Raw genomic sequence first — 18,413 nt, forward strand, 5'->3', positions numbered from 1 at the left:
TAGTACCTTCACATTATCGGCTCTGAGGAGCCTAATTTGTTTGCAAGTCCATAGACAGACTCAAGAATATGAATACTTAAAAAAATGTGTCATAACCACATGTTGACTTTCCTCTTGTCCTCTTTGAGCTTCCCAAATCACAAAACTTCTTACACAAAAGCATTATGTAAGTACACCTACTGAAGACTTACTTAATAGGGTGGATGAAGGAAAAGTTTTTATTACACACCACATAGGAAACAGCTTAATAAATGCCCCATTATGCATTTCCTCCCAAAGTTCCTTTACAGGTGGACCATCAGCTGGAATCTACTTTTCTTTGACCCCTTCCTCCAGGAAGCCCTTGGCCTTGGACCTGCCTGTTCTCCCTCCTGGAAAAGGAAAATAGTCTGGAACCCCGAAGGAGCCTTGCTTCTACTCCACAGCAGGTTTATCAGTGTTTATAGCAAAGCAAGTCTCTGGCTACAAAGGCATTCTCACACCAGATGAAAAGAAGATAGTTTTTGCCATATGTTACATATCCTTTGTTATTTCAAAGGTATATAGACTCAGATTCATCTTTTCAACAGATAATTACTAAGGTCTTTTATAGGTAGGCCAAGCAATGGGCTAGAAGCTGGCTATAGCAGGGAGCAAGATCTACTACCTACCCTCAGTGAGCTTACTGTCTAGCAGGAAATAAGTACAAGAAAACACATGTCAACTCAGACTGCCAACTGTGATACTGGGGGATATACTGATTGTCATGGGGACACCTTCAAGAGTCACTGTCTTGAGGGAAGCAAGTCTAGGAAGGCTTTTCCGGAAAAGTGACATTAACAGCAACCAGCCAGATGAACAGTAGCAGAGGAAGAGGGAGGGTGGGGCAGCCTTCCAGTAAGGGAACAACAGGTGCAAGACCCAGAGGGGAGGAATGTAGCCTATTCGAGGCTGGGACAGTTCACTGTGCTTGCTGCAAGCAATGGCGAGGATGAAAAGAGTAGAAAAAGCTGAGGCTGGATTAGCAAGCATGGCTGATTGTATCTGGCCTGTAATGCCACATTGAAGTTTTTTTTTTTTAACTGAAGTTAGTGGGAGAGATTTTGAGCAGACAAGGAGCATATTTAGATTTTAATTCTTTAGAAAAAACCTCACTGGGTGAAATAGAAGCCAAACAAACCAAAACAATGTGTTTTGCTTGAATTGTGTACCAAGTGCTGTGAACGTTCTGTGAGGGGCCAGGTGACTCCCACAGCTGAGGCAGGCTCGGCCAGGGCTTTGAGAGCGGGTGGTCTGGGCAGTGAGGGCAACGCTTCAACAGAGTGAACACCCTGCCTTCTAAATGTACTGGTTTTATTCCAATGCACATCTTTTAATTCTTGAGAACTTTGAAGACAGTATTATTCAAGTGCCTCCTAAAGCCACAGTCCCATTTATTATTTATCTGAAGTTCCTCACGGCTTTCTTTCCTGTCAAGGATATGAATCTGAAGGAATTTTAGAGCCCAGATGATAACTTCCTTGAATTAATTATTACACAATTTTCAACGTTGAGGAAAATTACCTTCTACAATAATAACATTTGGGGCCTTAATCTAATTTTGGTATTATTTTCTCAATGATCTACAAAATCCCCAAATCCTACAAAGACGTTGAAGAATGATGTTTGCATGATCATTATCTCTTTTTCAAGAGAAAATAACTTGTCTCCCCTAATTACAGCAATATCACACACACAAAAAAATGAATTTAGCAAGAAAGATTTGGGCATGTAGAAAGGAAAATAATTTTGATAGAAATGGATGTCAAATTTTAATTTGTCAACAAAGAACTGTTAAAAACAATAATTAAATAATGTTGAACACTTACTATGCGCCAAGTGTGATTTTTGCATTTTGTTATTTAATTCTCAAAATTGTCCTGTGAACTATATACTAGTAGTACCATTATCCCCACCTTACTAACAAGAAAGCAGAGGTTGGGAAAGGCTATGTAACTTGCCTAAGTTATGCAGTTACTAAGTAGGAGAGCTGGGATTTGATCTATCTCCAGAGGTTATGTTTTACATCTTATTTCTGTAAACCTCTTCTTAGAGATCTTGGGAATCTCAGTCCCTACCTTTGGGCTAGATATTGGATAAGAGCCTGGCAAAAGGCTAAAGTACAGACATATAAGTAAAAGACTGGTACAGAAAGGATAACTTGTATTTAATAATCTTATCATTCCACCAGTGATTCAGTAATTTAATATTAACATTAACCTCCATAGCCTTTTCTCTCAGACCACCATTATCTTTATTGAAGGCTATAGGGTATGGCCCTAAATTATTTATTTTTCCTAGACTTGTACAATTCTGTCCTGTTGAATTATTTTCCATTCTCATCAATCTCATGGGCTTTATTGATTAGGTAGGACTGAATATTTCTCCCAATATGAACTGTTTTCAGCTGTTGGGAAGGTAGTTTTCTGTAATACAAGAAATGCAGTCTAATGACCAAGAGCCTTGAATTCCAGCTCTATCATTTCCCAGCTATATGCACTTAGAGAAATTAAACTTCTTAGAGCTTTAATTTCCCCATCTGTAAAATGGGGATATATTACTGCCCTTAAGGACTTGATTAGAAACCATCTGAGGTCACCTGTTTAGCACTGGAGAGAGTAGCTTTAAAGTCAAACCTACCTTCTGTAATGCTGCCGCAGCTTAAACTGCTGCAATAAGTTTCTCAGCTTTGGCATCCTGTTCACAAATATTTCCTCTTCCTTCCATGGCATCATATGTGCAACCTTTCTGAATAAGTGTTTGATTAAAAGGTTGACAAGTGATTCTGGTGGTGATGATTAGAGGGTAGGGCTCACTGGCTCAAACTGCCATGTATAAAATGTGTCTATCAGAATCAAATGCCACTCTGCTCTGCTTCATGCTTAGAACAGGTGGTTTTTTAATAGTATGTCATTTGCTAGGATCCTGGAGTCCTCAGTCAGTTCACTCTCCTGTTCACAGGTGACTGTTGGCTTGAACCTGTGCCAAAGACTCAAAGGTTGTATTTGCCCTTACAGCCCAGGAAACAGATTGGTTTTGAGGCACAACGCTAAGGGTTTGAATGTAACATACACTTGAGCTTAGACAAGTGACAAGTTTATCTCCTTTTTGCTGGTTTATGAACTGATAGATTTTTTTAACCCAACCCAAGGCTTCTCTCAGGATGAGCCAGGTCTCCTGCACTGGCAATCTGTGGAACTGCTGACTCTTCCTGCCCATGCACAGTGTAAAAGACTTGGTGATGCACCTCCTACTCCACCTTTAAGGTATAATTCATATGTCATGAAATGAATTATTAAAATAGATACAAGTCAGTGGTTACCAGTGTATTTTCAAGGCAGTGCAACCATCACCACTAGATATAGTGATTCTTACTTTTCCAAATACATATACCTGATGGAAAAACAAAATTTTGCTTAATGCCTATTTTCCTTTCAATAATTTCTGGTGTAAAAAATCCAGAATTCTGATTGCAGTAATTTGCTCTTCAGGTTGCTTTAGCTGGTATATTAAAGTGAACTCATTATTATGAATTATAAGCATATTCCTATTTATGTAGGTGTCTTCTCCATTTCCCATGATTATTGTGAAATACACAGAGCCTACAAATGTTTAATTCTTTTCTTCTCATATATTAAATTACTTTTCTGCATGAGCATGTACAGAATATATCTAGGAAGATGTCCTTCTAGAGGGTAACACACAGGTCCCCTAGTTTCATCACCTTCTAATAGTGTCTTGTCTTATCAAGAAGAGGTAGAAGTGTTACCACTCATTTTGCTTCCTTGTTTCAGTGATCCCACTCACATTTGGTAAAAAACTAATTCATGTTTGCTTCCCTTATTTGTCTTTTCAAATTTAAAATGTTTTATTTTCAATGTAGGCATTATAGCACCCTTTTTTTTAAACATACATTTTTTGAAAGAATAGACAAATATGTGTCATGGTTTATATACAAAAATAATACCATGGACCAACAGTAACCATGTAGAACTGTTTTCCATTAGTAATGCAGGGTTTATATCAACAGTACAGTTACAGGCAGAGGGAAACATCAATAGCCCCAGCCAGTGAACACCACTGCAGACAGCATCACGGGCAGGGGCGGCCCTCCTGTCACTGGTGGGTATTAAGCTGGTTGCTTTTTGAAGAAGGCATCAGGGATGAGCAAAAGTGTCTAGAAGACTTCACACAACAGGCTACAGTTTCACACTTAATTCCTTCAAATAGTGATAAAAATGGTGATGAAGAATGAAGGCCATGCTAACTGCAGTTCAACAGTTCCAATGGTACTATTACTATATACTGGGGAAACTGGTTTCCACTCCACATCTGGGTCTATTATAAATTGTCCACTTGTTCTAGTGTTTATGAAACATGTACTCTGAATGAAATTTTCTGTTAGGGACTGTTTTGTTAAGGATCTTAGGATCCAGTGGAAGAACTCATGCACTTTCATACAAGAAAGTTGTAATTACAAGGTCAAATTCCATTACCACAGAATTGAAGTAACATTTAAATTATTTTATTTCACTGATTTTATTGTATTGAATATGTTTGAAATAAGTAATTTATTTGCTATGGCTGGGAAATCATTTTTATAATAGTGAGGTTTTCATTATGATGGTATTTATTGTAAGGGGATCTGAACTGTAATATAATACAATTACAATCATAAATATAATTATGAGTGTGTAAGTGCTAAGGGAATACAGTAGGGGAGATTAATTAGAGACAGGTGGTTCTAGGCCTCCTCCAAGGGCTTCTGATTGATTCAGGGAGAGATCCTGGTTCTCTCTAGACTTCTCTTTGCTCCCAAGGGACTCCCCTACACCGAAAATTTATGATGGGGAGGGTAAGGGTCTTTGCATGCATGTCCAAATCAGAAGGATCTTTTGGCCCCAGTTTTTAAGTGTCTCACCTTATTTCTTTAAAATAACTAATATAGCTAGAAAATACTACCCATAAAAAAATACTATTCATTATCTTTGAGACCTCTAATAATGGAACTTTTCCCCAATTTTGAAAAATAGCCTTTTAAAATGAAGTGCCATGCAGAGGATTAGGGTCAAGCTCCCCAAACTCTGTTTTAGAGAGGTGTGCTTAATGATGGAACCCATAAATTATGAAGCATAAATGGGTCCTGACGTGGCCCTCACTAGGACACCATGGCCACTCTCACATGGCTGGCCATGTGTGAGGCCTCACTTACATTAGGGCAGGGATGCCCCCGTTCCACATCTTGTGGTCCTCCCAAACACACATTTCACAGCCTTGCATATTTTATAAGGGACTCTCCTAACATTGATCAGTAGGCAAGTGGCTGGGTGTCAGATTTGCTTTGCAGTAAGTTATTAGGATGGATAAACATTTTGACCATCACTAACACTAAAGATAATTTGACAACTAACTCGGGGAAATAAAGACACACTAGGTGTTCCTGGGTACTCAGCCCCTTGGCTCCACGATGCTTTTGCACAGCAAGCACAGCAATTAGACATTCCTGCATGACCTTACCTAGACTGTCCTGAATCTTGGGGTTATTTTAATGTATCAGTACATGTTTAATTGCTATCAATAAAAAGATGAAATAAAACTAAGCAAAGGCCAAGGTTGAATTTGCGGAAGGGAGAATTTGTGGAGCTCTAAATCCAAAGGTAAAAGAATCACATATACTGTGCCTACCATCAGCTGTCCGGAACACTGAGTCCCAACCTGAGTTTGGTGATGATGCACTCTGCAATCCCAGGTAAGTCACCAAACCCTCTGCTCCTCAGTTTCCCCACCTGTCTATCTTTAACATGTACGCAAAGCCCTGGCAGAAGAAGACTTTTAAATGACTTGCCTCTGAGTGGTCAATCATTCTAAAGGAACAAAGGAAAGAAACTTTTTTAAAAAGCAAAATTTATAGCCTGGGTTGATTTTACATCAGTACCAAATTATAGTTTGTTACCATTTAGGGTTAGAAATCGACAGTCAAGCAAAAGTGAAGTTCCAAAAGTCTGCATTGTTAAAGTGCCAGCAAGCAAAAGGTAGCTTGTAATGTCTTAAAACCGCTGGCAATATGGGAGCAGGCTGAAGCAGGCAGTTAGAACTGTAGGCAGAACGTAACACAGCCCAGGGTTAAAAAGAGGAGGTAAGGGTGAAGTGGTATCTTTGGCTTAACAAAGCGGTTAATTGTCATCAAATGATTCAAATATGTTTATTTCTTCAATCTTCACCCCAGAACTGAGGTGGACAAGGAGTCCCTTTTTAGCTACAGATGACTCTTAACAACAAACAAGGGGAAAGAAAGAAAAAAATGAATGAAAGAAAGAAAAGAATTGTGATTATTTGCATTATCAAAAGTGATCAACTATCAGTTCTTGAGGCTGCCAGAACGACATTTCACTATTATTTTTCAGCTCCAGCCACCAGCAGAAACTCCCTATAGGACACTCATAGCAGCTACACAGACAACAGAAAGGGAAGCAGCTTTTTGTAGCCAGCACCTTCGGGACAGCAGACAGGGTGTTTCACCCTGACGGTGTATGTGTGATTACACAAAACCTTCACTTGGCCTTTTTTAGGTGTTTTAATAATGCTGATGCAAAATAAGAGTAAAATTACAGGTGCCAGTTACCAGTGCTGAATGCTGATAAACAACTTACCATTTTGCAGTGGCTGGTCACATCTGGAGCCTTTTGGGATGCAAAAGTACTGGAAGGATTATTGCAAAACTTAAAGACACTTTTGCTGCCATTACTTTGTTTTTCACCTAAATTAGTGAGGGTTTTTTGGGGGGTGGAGAGGGCATTTTTTTAAGGGAGTCTTAATGCTTATATCACAAACTTACTTAGTTAAACACTAATCAAATAGCAAAATGGAAAAGGAGGTAAGATGTAGAGTACTTGCTTGAAAACTTTTCTAAATTGACCTTAAAGAGACAGAGGCTGGTATAAAATTATGGACTGGTGGATCATGGTTTACTAATTTTCATATGCTATCAAATTCCCCAGTTTAAATAACTTGCTTATATTTGATTTAGCATTACTGATAATTTGCCTTGCAATGCTGAATTAGCATATAATGGGAATATTAATATAAAGAGCATAAGAAAAATAACTTAAATATTAGTGCATTATTCTTATTCTGTTTGGAGTGATGGTTTTCCATAGCCACAAAAGAACATTAACATAAGAATATAATGTGTTAGGATATAGTTAGTATTTTGACTCATTTTTAATAAAACTCTTCTTTTAGAATATAAATATTTCTCTATATTTTATATCCATTTTAAGGTTATGGGCTTGACACCAGAGCTAGACATTGATGGATAGAAAGAGTTTGGAGAGAATACCTTTTAGAAAAGTTATTTTCTGATTCTTGCTTGTTTTCCATCAGGCTGCTTCAGGAATAATTATTCATGTACATAGCTAGTAGTACATAATCCTCTTGCTCTCTTCTTTTTGTGCCTCTCCATTGAAAACATGCAATCAACTCTGAGGCTGCAAACTGGTCATAACTACTGAAGTCTGACTTCCAGGAGATTATTTGCTCTATCTATCACAAAGGAACTCAGACATTTTAATGAACACACATGTTTTTCTATAGCATTCATGGACTGACAGGGCTGGAGATGTCTGAAATGATTTGGTTAGACTCATTGCAGTCCTCCAGAAATCATTTCCTGTGATATCATGTAGTACATTTCTCTTAGGGCTTCCCTGTCAAGGATACTCCATTTTAAAGCTAAATAATAACTTAGGGAGCTTAATAGATTTTATTACTGAACATTGATGCAGTGTGGCCAGTATATGAAGCATTCTAGCTTTCTCCATGCAAATGAGCAGGTATGCTTAACAAGTCAATCTTGAATTTATGTGATGACAAAAGCTACTCTGTGGGCTGTGCCTGTTAGTACATGTAGACACAAGCACATACTGGCTTGAACATGTATTAGCATAAGGTGTTACTGTGCTGAGAAAGTAATTTGTTGACCAAAATATCCATATCTGAATTATAGAGGGCGTCTGTGGTTCTTCTCTTCAATTCCAGTCCCTTCTGCCTAAAGTCTGATTTTAAGCCCTATGTATTTCTTCTTTTTTTACAATAATGTAAGAAACTTTTTGCCTGGCTAGGTCAAGAAGTCAAAAAGACGTTTTTTTCCTTCTAGTTTCCACACCCTGCTTATTCATTTGGAGTGATATTATGTGGTTGTTGTAAAATTAAAAATTAAAAAATAGGACTCAAGTGGTGAGTAAAGGGAAGGAGGAGATGAACATTTGCTGAGTTATGGCACCTGATATGTGCCAAGCTCTTCCCATACATGATCTCACTTATTCTTTACAACAAAACGAAAGGGAAATGTTTTTGCTCTCAGTGTAGAGATGAGGAAACTGAGGCTAAGAAATGGTAAATAACTTAGCCAAATTCACAGAGCTCATCTTTAGAGGAGCCAGAACTTCATCTGGGTCTATCTCTAAAATTTATGTTATTTTCACTACACTGTGCTGCCCTCTATGGATTCTGAAACTTCATTTAGGGAGTACCAGAGCAAGAGAGTTTGTTTGAAGGGTAGCATCTCATATTGTTTGAAGTGCAGTTTCGAATCAAGTTAGTAAATCTCTGTGTTCCAAATGGGACCTGTTCTTGAATCTTCTATGGACCAGTCTGCATTTTCCAATTGGAAAAACCTATCTGGAAACAGTGGAGAGAAGTAAGTTTCATCTTGGTAGCTACAAAGGACAGTTGGAAACTTTTGCTTTTGGTACAATAAAACCTACAGTGTGCTTGGTAATGACCTTTTCAATTGTGGTATTAATGTTTTAGCCAAAGTTCTATTCATTGCCAGGAAGAGAAAGCCACTCAAGGGGAGTTTATTGTGAGGTTAAAACAGGCCATCTTCTGGCAAGCCTAAGGAAAAAAAATCAATGTACAGTCCATGGACTGGATTAAGAACTAGACCTAGAATCAAGGTACTTCTTCTGTGCTCCCTGTCACCTTATGATTTATGGTTTTCTTCTCTCTGTGTATCCACTCCATGCTCCAGCGTTCTCTACCTACTCATCAGCATGCTCATCATTGACAAAGGCCACAATATATCCCAATTTCTCGCAATCACCAGACTGCCATCTGAGGACATGCTTGAGTCTCTTTAATTTCAAGAGAAGATATGATTCCTCACTACCATTGGGTGCCCTTGGTCAGGTGTCTGCCAGTGCCAACAGGGAGGGAGACACAAACAAGACTGCTATGATTACCTCTTTAGTAAAGGTTACAGGTTTGCACAGTTCCTAGAGAAAGTGAAGCAGCCACTCCAAATACATCTGTAAACAAAAAGAAAAATTATCTGAATATGACTTTGTAGTTTTTGGAGTGTTTTCAAACAGTCTCCTTAGATCCGGAATTGTTTATCCCCAGTTTTATGCTTAAGGAAACTGACCAACTGGCTGAATGATCTGCTGAAGATCATTTGGCAGAGTAAATGGAGGACCCAGGACAAGAGACTAAAGCTTAGATCTTTCCACCATAGTAGCCTGCATGTTTATCCAAGAAATGGATACAACTTAAGAAGGAAAGTTGTTGCAATGGTGGTTTTAAATGTACAGTTTAATTCACAATCAACATTCATGAGTGAATTTGCTAATTTGAAGTCACAGTGAGTTTTAACTTAATTTCATAGTACCACATCTTTGTGTTGAACCTAAGAATGGGTACTGCATTCCACTGGAAGCTCATAAATGCATTTTCTTATATTGGTATGGCATGAACTTGTAGGAATTATGGATACCATGAAAAGAATAAGGGAAATATATTGTTTTGGATTGCAGAGTAATTGTAGTTCAATCTTATACAGATGACAGAGTATGCCTTTAAAATGTCATGTGACATTTTTGTGCAAATGGGACATTTTACAGAGGCACAGACTCTATGAAGGTAGGGCTGTGTTTAAAATGCAAGAAGAAATGAGTCCTTAGTCAGGTCTATACCCAGGCACAACTTGTGCTAATTTTTTTCAATGACTCCTGAATCTCAAACCAAAAATCAAGAAAACAAAATTGAATGAAACACTTGGAAGTATACTCTTTGCCCAGTGATAACGCAGTTTTCCTGTGCCAAATTATGTTAATTTCTCCAGAATTTAAAGAAGTGATAACATTTTAAAGATGAAAGGAATTTATTCTTATGCTCAAGAAAAGGCTATTATAATGCAAATTGAAATGCACCAAAATATAAAGCATTTCTTTATTTGCATCCTACTGGACATATCTGCTGGCAATGTCCATGGTGGCAAAAAAAACCACCATGGCAAGAAATGGATGGTAATTTTTCATGCAAGAGCATTACAAATAGATTTCTGTAGAGATTTAAATGTCTGGAAAAGTCTCTAGGAACAGACCTTAAATGGTTACACAGTTAACATTCAGATATCAAAGAATTCAGCAAAATAGAAACTGTTTAAATATTAAACATCAAATTTTCTTTCTTTCAACCCAAGGACTAGTAACATAGTAATAAAAATTGTCTTTGAATCTTGCCGTCACAAGGCCTCAGTCAGGCAGTGGATTTTAAATAAAAATTTGCAAGCAGTTCTTATTTAAGCAAAATTAACAGCTGAGCAAAGAGGAATGAATTAGTAGCCTGCCCCAAACTCACCTTGACCAGACAACAGTCCCCCTCCTTTGCAGCACAAGCTCCTCCTAGCTGTCTGCAAAGCGAAACCGCCCAGGATCAATGCTGTCAGGGAAATGCATCTACAGAGGCCGGGCACTAATCAAGTTCTCTTGCAGCTGCTGACCTAGCCCTCTACACTAAAAGAAGTAACATGCAGCCACGAAAGACAAGCAGGTGGTGGACAGAGAATTGGAGGGAAGGGGAACAATAAAGGCAGAATCCCTGGGCTTGAAAATAATGGGGCACCCCAACAATAAAAATCTCTTTGTCCACAGTGATGAAGAAAGATTTCATTACGGTGTTCTCAAAGAGACCCACCGCGTTGGGTGAGAGGCACAGGATAAGGCGACTGACTCCGGCTGTTCCTGAGGAGGAGCCACAGCCTGAGCGCTGGTTCTCGCGTGGCAGCCCTGTGACTGGACCAAAGAGAGGCAGGTGGGCCTAGTCAGAAGCAGTGGAAGGAATCATAACTGAGAGGAGTAGACGCTTAGGAAACATCAACACATTCTTTCTGTACTTGTGTTCTCCCAGAAAAATATTGATTCTACTTGGTACTCAAGAAAACACTCATAAAGAAAGAATGACAATGTCCTAGAATCTTGCACCTGACAGTAAGCGGGGATATTCAGGAAGATTCAAGAGCTTCCCCAAGGTCACATACAAGTTAGGGAGCAGAGAACTGGACAGAACCAAGGTCAGTTTCTCGTAGGTCTCTGGACAGTGCCTTGCAGTTCCCATAAATGTTCCATACTTCTGAAGCCCTTTCAGCTATGGGTTCATGTTGGGACACTTCATTTCAGTAAGTTGAAATAAAACACTGGGATTGTTAACAATAAAACTGGTTTCTATAAATAATGACTTTTATAGGAAATATGACTCCTATCAATTAACATATGAAGTGTATTTTGCTTTTACAAATGATGAGGCAGTTGTGTCTATAGTAGAGGTCAGAGATCCTTTTCTAGATCTTGTCAACAACTTGATTAGGCATAATGCATCATAGATTACATTTGAAGTAGTAAATATCTACAGTGAAAACAAGGAATCCAGAGACTCTAAGTAGCATTGTTGACCATTCCATTGCTTCCAAAACACTCACTTTATCCTCCTCATTTATTTGATTAATGTGTACATAAACTATAAGAGTAGCAAGGAATCAGAAGAGGAATGGTTTAGCTAGAGTAGTTTGCATGTTAAAAACCTGTGCTCTGGAGGTCTTGGGCAAGTGTCTCATTTTTTTATCTTTAAAAGAATGAGTGGATGATGGTTGTTGCTTTTTAACACAGGTCAAATATTTCATTTAATTCATTAATTAATAAGACACCACTAAGATGTTATAATGGATTCAAAGGAGAATTCACGATACAGCACATATGTAGGGCCTATTGAATGAATTTTAAGATAGAGCAAAAGGAGGAAAAATGTGCTAATATCCTCAGGCAAATAATTGATTGCATTTCACCAGACACAATTTGGACTTTTATCATCAAGAATTACATTTTTATCAATTTTTTTACAAGTTACAGAATTATGAAATAGCTCAAAGACAATGAAAGGTGAGAGATCTCATAGAATCAGACAACTTAGAAGCATATGCTGGATATATATGCCTTGTTCTCAACCGAAGACATTCAGTAATCTTTGGGTGCATTAAAGTTCTTTCATAATTGCCTCTACAATTCACATCTTACAGATGAAGAAACTGAACATAAAGAGGTAATAGCTACCCTGGACCCCTGGATGATAGAGTATGAAAGGGAACCAAAATCTATCTGATTTCATGGGCACTTCTCTTAACCTACACTGTAGTAGTTGTCATCTAGGGGTGATTATATGTCTCAAGGGATATTTGGCAATGCCTGAAGACATTTTTGGTTGCCACAGTTTGGGATGTTTCTGGCTTCCCATGGGTAGAAGCTAGGGATACCACTAAACACCATACAATGCACAGGACAGCCCCCCACAACAAAGAAAACACCTCTTTTTGAAAACTGTTTGCTCTGAAAAGAAGATATTTCTGTTGGACATACATAGGTTTTCAGTGACTAAGAATCTACATGCCAAGGCAACTGTATAAAGCAAAAAACACACTTTTAGAGTCTCATCTTCTTAAGAATCTTCCACTACCATTTATATCATTAAAGAATTGAAAAGGACTAAGAGCGACTGGTAAAAGACAGTGAGAACTTGTGGTAATTGGCACAGTACAAACATTGACTGATATCATCGCAGTAGTATTTATTTAACTTTCCCACAGGCACTGCTTAGGAGTAAAGTATTCAGTGGGCAACATTATTATGAAGCTCACCTGCATTTGGAAATAAATGTAAATGAATTGCATATATTTCAGTATCAGATGCAAAATAAGTGAGACTCTGGCATATGCTTAACATATTTTCTTTAGTACCTACTATGTGCTAGATGCAATGCTGAGGATATATACAGATAGAAGATTGTGAGTTAGTGAGAAGATGAACATGCACAAGAAAGATTATAATGGGGCATGGTCATTCCAGGACCCTAAAGGAAAGCAAGCTTAAGAACTGCAAAGAGGAACAAAAGAAGGCAACTCAGAGACCGGGCTAATCCTGGGGAGATGGACTAGGAGAACAGGAGTAAAGGGAGGGTAATTCTGGGCAGATGGAATTGCACTGTTCAGGGGCATGAATGTGGGAGACATCAGTGTGTTCTGAGAGTGTAAGTGAAAGGGTGTAAGGGCAAGGTAATTCATGTAAAATGACAACAGACAGGTAGCTAGGGTCCTCTATCTGTTTCCAGATTTTTGGCTATAATGAATAAGCTGCTATGAATATAGCATAAATCTTTTGTGAACGTATTTTTAAAACTTTTCCTTGGATAAACACTTAGGAGTAGAATTGCTGGATCATAGAGTAGGTATATATTTAAATGAATAAAAAACACCATTCGAGTGACTATACCATTCTACATTCTAACCAGCAATAATGAGAATACCAGCTACTCCTTAAATTTTAAGTCATTTTAATGAATGCATAGTGGTATAGCAATGATTTTAATTGGCATTTGATGATTAATAATGATGAGCATATTTTAATGTACTTAATGGCTGTTTATAAGTCTTCTTTTGTCATGTGTCCAAGTCTTTTGCCAATTCTTAAAGAATTGTGTGTTGTTTGCTTTTATTATTAAGCTGTAGGTAGGTGCGCTTTATGTGTTCTGGATATGTCTTTTGCCAAATGCATGTGTTGTGAATATTTTCTTCCACTCTGTAGGATGTCTATTTATATTCTTAACAGTGTCTTTTGATAAAGATTTTTTATACTTTGATAAAGTGCAATTTATCACTATTTTCCTTCAATGATTAGTGCTTTCTCTGTCCAGTCTAAGAAAGCTTTGCTTACCTGTCAACACAAAGATTCTCCCCTGTATATTCTTAACACTTGATAATTTTAGCTTTTGTGTTTAAGTCATGATACACCTCTAATTAATTTTTTGTGTATGATGTGAGATAGGAATTGAGTTTCACCTTTGCACACATATAGGTATCCAATTGTCTCAGAACCATCAAAATCATTCTTTCAATCCTATTGAATTTCTTTAATACCTTTGTTGAAAATCATTTGACCCTATAAATGTGAGTCTATTTCTGGATTTCTCTACTGTGTTCCATTGATTTATCTGTCCATCCTTTGGTCAATACTACTCCATTTTGATTATCACAGCTTTATAATTAAATCTTAAAATAAAACTCAAGTAGAGTAAGTCTTCCAACTTTGTTCTTTTTTTTTTCAGAATTGCTTTTGCTATTTTAGGTTCTTTGGTTTTCCACATATATTTTAGAATTAGTTTGTCAACTTCTACAAAAAAAGCCTCTTGGGATTTTGACTGAGGTTGTACTGAATCTATAGATCACTTTGGGGAGAACTGACATCTTGACAATACTGAGTGTATCAATCCATGGACATGTTTATCTCTATCTATTAGGTGTGTTTTCAGTTCTCTCAGCAGTATTGTGTATTTTTTCAGCACAGAAGTCTTGTACTTCTTTTATTAAATTAACCCTAAATATTCAATGTTCTAGCATACTATCATAAATTCCATTTCCCAACCCTATTTGCTTTAAATAAAAAAAAGAAAAACCCTCATTGTGGAAAATAGAAGTATAGAGAGAAGAAATAATCAGTTTAGTATGACTGCCCAAAGTTAATTATTATTAGCATCTTGCTTCATACATAATGGTCTTGTCTATATGCATACCTACATACACATATTTAAAAAATATAAATAGTGAGTCTGTCTTGTAAACATAAAAATTAAATCAAACCAACACCAGTATAACCAAGCAGCACTTAAAAGCAAACCTAGACACACATTGATTTATCTATGTTAATAATATTTAAATGACAGATTATCAATTGAGGCCAAAAACAAAAACAAATGAACAAACTCTACTTAACCCATAATGGCTTTTAGAGTTAAAAGCCTGACCTGAGCTTATTTATATACTCATTTAAGGAAACACAACCCTTAATTCCCTATAAACTCTGGGTCTCCCTAAGCTCTATAAAGAGGGAGACACAGGAGGAGTTGGTGGATGAGGGTGAAGAAGACTTAGGAAGCACAGGCTACTGAAGTTGGCTTAAGGAGTCCCGTACCAGCAATGACTCTGGGGTCTGTGTGCAAGCTTCAGAAGCCAAGCAGGCTCTGGCAGTAGAACTGAGTTGTAGCAGCAGTTGATCTGTATTAATTCTTCCCAAATAAATCTACTGAGGCTGAAATACAGGAGGTCCAATTTCAGGGTTGTCATGTTATCCAAGAAACATGTCCCAGCAACTAAAAGGCAACCTCAAAATAATGTAAATACTTGCCTGTCTCAAACACCATGCTGTCAACACATAGTCCACAGATTTATTTTTGTTTAAATCTCCTTTAGTTCTTGCATTGGCTTCATCCTATAGCTTTTCTAGAATTCCCTTCTCTGAATCGCATAAAACTTTTTTCCTAGCCATATCCTATGGGCCTTTTCTCTTCTTCTCCACCCTACCTACCTCCCCACCCCTTTCTCCCAATTCTGCATTCCCTAAGCCCAAAGAAGCATCCTTGCAATGGCAGAACCCTCTCTGAGAAGACAGGGCGAGGGAAACCCCAGGAAAGCCTCCACATTACAACTTCTATCACATCCCCCTGAGCAGATATTCCTAAATCGGGAAAAGCCTGTGCCACTGGGAAGACTTCTGGGAAGTCCTGGAGGCTGGGAAAGATAAGACACTCACAAGAATGGATTTTTATTCTTACATGTAAGATAGTAGATACAGAAGGTACTTTGGACACAAGTCATTTTCAGGAACTTCTCATCCTATTTCCTGTGAGCTCCATTAATAAACCACCCAGCAAATTAGTTCAGCCCTGTGCTCAAGGAGGGCCTAGGTTTGGAATTCCTGGGGAGCCACACACAGGTCAGGAAGGAGCTGCTTTGGCAGTGCAAAACGGGAAGCTGGCACAGTGGCCGTCCAGGCTGTGTTGATCTTTCAGTCTCATACTTGTTTTTAGTTTCACTTTCTTTTAATTATGGTCTTTCCATATCTGACCTGAACAGCACCATTCTTCTGGTTTGTTAGTTAATTTTAATGATAACAGCGTATTACCATTAGAGTGGCTTCTCAGGTCACAGTGTATTGCAGAGAGTAGATTGTTAATTAAATGGTAATGCTCTCTGAATTTGGAAGTAATTCCTAAAGTTAATAGTTATTAGTTACCTTGAAAATGTAAAAAAAAAAACAAACAGTATATTAAATCAGTACATAATTAGTAAGCTGTCCTCCAAGAAGCAGATCATATCACATTCTGTGGAAAAGGAACAGCTTTGCTGACAAGGCACTGACATAGTTAAGAGAAACCATGAATCATGAGGGGCCAGGAAAATGGTGCTGCCCAGCTCACATTCAGAGGCAGCATAATTTATGAAGCACTGAGGACAGTGGGAGGTAAGCTGTCAGAAATGCTAAGTTCTCTGTGGAATTATTACATTCCCTTTGAAAGATTCCATGTCATTGAAACGAGGTAATCTGGGGAAGCTTGGAGGTTCTGTGCAATTGGGAAAAGGGCAAAGATACTTGGAAACGAAGCCAAATTTCTTCAGCCCTTTTCCCACTGGAAATCAGGCCCAAGGTCTTATGAAAACAGACTTTCTTTTCAAGTATCAGGAGGAAATACTGCAAGAAGGACACCCATGGCACTTGGAAGCTTCCGGATCCACCAATACCAGAAGGGTCAGAGTTGTGCAGAAATTGCAATGACTCTGCCTTAAGATCAGGGTTTTCTTTATCCCTCAGCACACTCTTTTCAATTATTTAAAGGAAGATATTGTCTATGGTTTCAAGGGAAAGAGAGTGCAAAAATAAACAACATATTGATGACCTGAACAAACTTATTATCAGTTATTACATTTATTATTTCTGTTGATAAGTAATAATTTCTAACACTTATAATTGAGTGCTGAAGACAGTGGTGAGTGCTTTGTGTGGGTTATTCTACTTAATCCTGCCATAAATATAAGATCCACCTTCAATTTACAGATAGAGAAACTGAGGCTTAGAGATGCCAAGCAACTTGCCCAAGATCATATAATTTATCAGCACTAGAGGCTACACTCCAGTCATTTCCTTTAGCTTTTATAAAGGTGTCAAGTTTTAACCTAATAAAAAGATTAAAATGACTAAATCTACTTGACATTTTGGAATGGAATATGATTCACCTTGACGATGAGCACTCTGGATTTTGGCATAGCAGACTGGCTATTTCTTTTTGTCAAATCATTTTTATACAACTTCTGTCTGGTCTATAATGGCTCTGTATAATTTCAATATAATGGCTCTGTAGCATGTACTCTCTGAATATAGATGAAATCACTCCCAGGTTAATGCCTCAATGGAATGTTCCCTCAACAAGAGAGAAAGTTTATGCAACTTTGGAAAGTAGTACTGGCAAACTATTCCTAAACTACCTCCCACTACTTGTGGACCCTTTCTCTCCCTACCTATTCATATAGTTAGCTTGTCCATTGGGACTTAGATCATAAAGAGACTTCTTTTATGGGGTTACATTATTTTCCGTCAAGCAGTCATTTATTTCCTTGGAGGTCTATTGAACCCACTATCTATTTCCATGGGGGTAGGTAGTTCTATTTCTGAAGCATTTATAAGAAATTTTATAACAGTTTCTATGGCAACAGAGGATGGGAACATTATTTCAAGACATTTAAAATGATAATTTACCAAAACAAGTGCATACCATTTTGTTTACTACTTGGCCATTGAAAGGTCTAGGGTAGCTTCATTGGCAGTTCAAAGAAACATTGTACTTCTTACTTCTTTGCATTAAGCAGCTACCTGGTCAGAAAATTGATTTCCAGAAACATGAATGACCACAGAGCAATGTTAGCAGCAGCTTTCATTGGATTTTTGTGGTAAACAATGTGAAATGGCATTCCTGCACCAGGAAATCTGGGTGCAGAGTGATTGGATTTCAAAATGAACCATCAAGCCCACAGGCAAGCTTAGTACAGCAAGCAGGCCTGCTTTCCAAGCTAAGAGTTAAGCTTTTCTCTTCTGAATCAAATACCAGAAATAAGCCTTTCCCATTTATGTATGATACCAGAATAAATAGAGGGCCCTCACAAGGGAAGCCTTTTGACTCAGTTCAGTTCAACAGATGGTTATGGGGGAGTAATGTGATGTCGTGGAAAGAGAGCAGGTGTGAGG

At 37.9% G+C, this 18,413-nt stretch overlaps 1 long non-coding RNA gene across 3 annotated transcripts in view; it reads right to left on the reverse strand.

Moving 5' to 3' along the window:
* LOC130681222 (uncharacterized) overlaps window positions 1–18,413 on the reverse strand; it is a 102,377-nt gene that overhangs the window by 60,781 nt on the left and 23,183 nt on the right. Inside the window, exon 4 of one of the 3 annotated variants that reach the window (XR_008994309.1) lies at window positions 9,261–9,326. The exons of the other annotated variants lie outside the window; for them this stretch is intronic. This is a non-coding gene — a long non-coding RNA (uncharacterized LOC130681222). The remainder of the gene's footprint in view (window positions 1–9,260; window positions 9,327–18,413) is intronic. 3 annotated transcript variants of the gene reach the window in all.

The sequence above is a fragment of the Manis pentadactyla genome, chromosome 2 (assembly GCF_030020395.1).
Source record: "Manis pentadactyla isolate mManPen7 chromosome 2, mManPen7.hap1, whole genome shotgun sequence".
In the NCBI taxonomy this organism is placed as follows: Eukaryota; Metazoa; Chordata; class Mammalia; order Pholidota; family Manidae; genus Manis; species Manis pentadactyla.